Below are 1,838 nucleotides of genomic sequence, written 5' to 3'. Positions count from 1 at the left end.
AAAGTTTTTGACCAAATATTTTTTAAACAAATTTTGTTGAACCAAAAATATTATGAACAAATTTTTAATTTTTTATATCAAACCATTTTTGGTAAAAAACCTCAAGTTTTTCAATTTTAAAATTTGTTCAAATAAAAAAGTAAAAGTAAAATCTTGGGAAGAGGCTTTAGTCGACCCTGGGAGCGACCGCCTGGAGCTATGCGTGCGTGCGCTTATCTGATACACACTGCATCGATGTATACGGCGCCCCGCTTATATCGCTCGCATGCCATCTGCGGTGGGCCGCGACCGAGTAAGTGTTTTTTCATTTCTTTTCCATTTTTCTGTTTTTTTATCTTCTTCTTCTTTTTCTTTTTTCTTTCTGTTTATTCTTTTTTGTTCTACTAGTTAATACTTTTTTAAAAAAACCATTTTAAATTTGGAACCATTTTTTACCTTGTGAACCTTTGAATTTAAAACTATTTTTAAAATCATGACCAGTTTTTGAATTTCTATTTTAAAATTTGGAACCATTTTTAGTTGGTGAGCCTTCTTTAAAATTTCAACCTTTTAAAAATTTAAATAGTTTTTAAAATTTGAACCATTTTAATTGTGTGGAACCATTTATCCGGGTGAATCACTTTTAAAATTTAAAAATGATTTTTAATCATGAAACAAATTTAAAACTGAACAATTTTAAAATTTGAAGCATCTTTTAAATTTCGTACTCCCTCCGATCCATATTATTTAATGCTAAAATAATATCTACAACTAAAATATATCTAGATACATCTATATTAGCATCAAGTAATATGAATCAGAGCGAGTAGGAGAAGGTTACCTCGCAAGACAATTCGCGGGTAGGTCGGTCGTAGGCCTCGTGCTAGCTCTAGCACCGATGGACCCCTTAATGGGCCTGACCGAACGTTGTACGGCTCAAGCACCGATCCTCATCTTTTTTCCTTACCAGGAATAGGCTAACTTTGGGCACCCACTCACGTTAACGGTACAGTGTACACGCTTTTTTTTATTGCTGTGTTTTTTATATATCTGATCTTTTTAAGTCTTACTATTAGTATTTATGTTTTGCTTTACTTTTATTTTTATTGGTTTATGTTTTAACTTTTATATTGGTCAAATGCAAGGCTCTCTCCTTTTTCATTTAACTAGCAAAGTGGCCCGCGCACATGCGCGGGTGGCATCTTGACTCTCTTTTTAATTGTTTTATTATCCATTAAATTTATATGAATCTACATAGCCTAGTAAATATTCCTCTGACAATTAAATTGTAGGAGGCCATTTTAACTTTTTAATAAATTTGAGTTCACTTATATTTAATAAATATCATTACTACTTAATTGATCATTAAAGTTTGATGCATTCAAGAAGAACAAATCAGGCAACAAAGAAGAAGAAAGCTCTAAGTAGAACATAAAAAATAGAGCAGAGATAAATACATCAAGAACCGTCTTTGTCAAGCAGAACATGGCTAGTGTCTTTGTTGCAATAATGAGGGAAAGCTAACATAAATGTACTATATATTTTGCGATAACACAAGAACTTAACGTAATATGCTTATGATAGGTAAAGAGTGTAGTGCGTAATGTTTAAAATAGTAAGAACAACCTTCTTATTCTGAGTAATAATTGTAGAAGCTAGATTGTGGGCAAAACTTATGAAGTATATATACTATAATTCTCAAAGAACATGAAGATATAAAAGTTCATATTGATAGTTTATGGATGCTGAATTTCGAAGCACATAAATGTATTGAATTGATGCACACTGATATTATATAGTAGGTTTACAATCCTATTCATCACCTAAGCTGGTCGACAAATAGGCGTCTTTCTGTAAAA

The sequence above is a fragment of the Lolium rigidum genome, chromosome 1, assembly GCF_022539505.1.
Source record: "Lolium rigidum isolate FL_2022 chromosome 1, APGP_CSIRO_Lrig_0.1, whole genome shotgun sequence".
Taxonomy (NCBI): domain Eukaryota; kingdom Viridiplantae; phylum Streptophyta; class Magnoliopsida; order Poales; family Poaceae; genus Lolium; species Lolium rigidum.
This window is presented reverse-complemented; position numbering follows the sequence as displayed.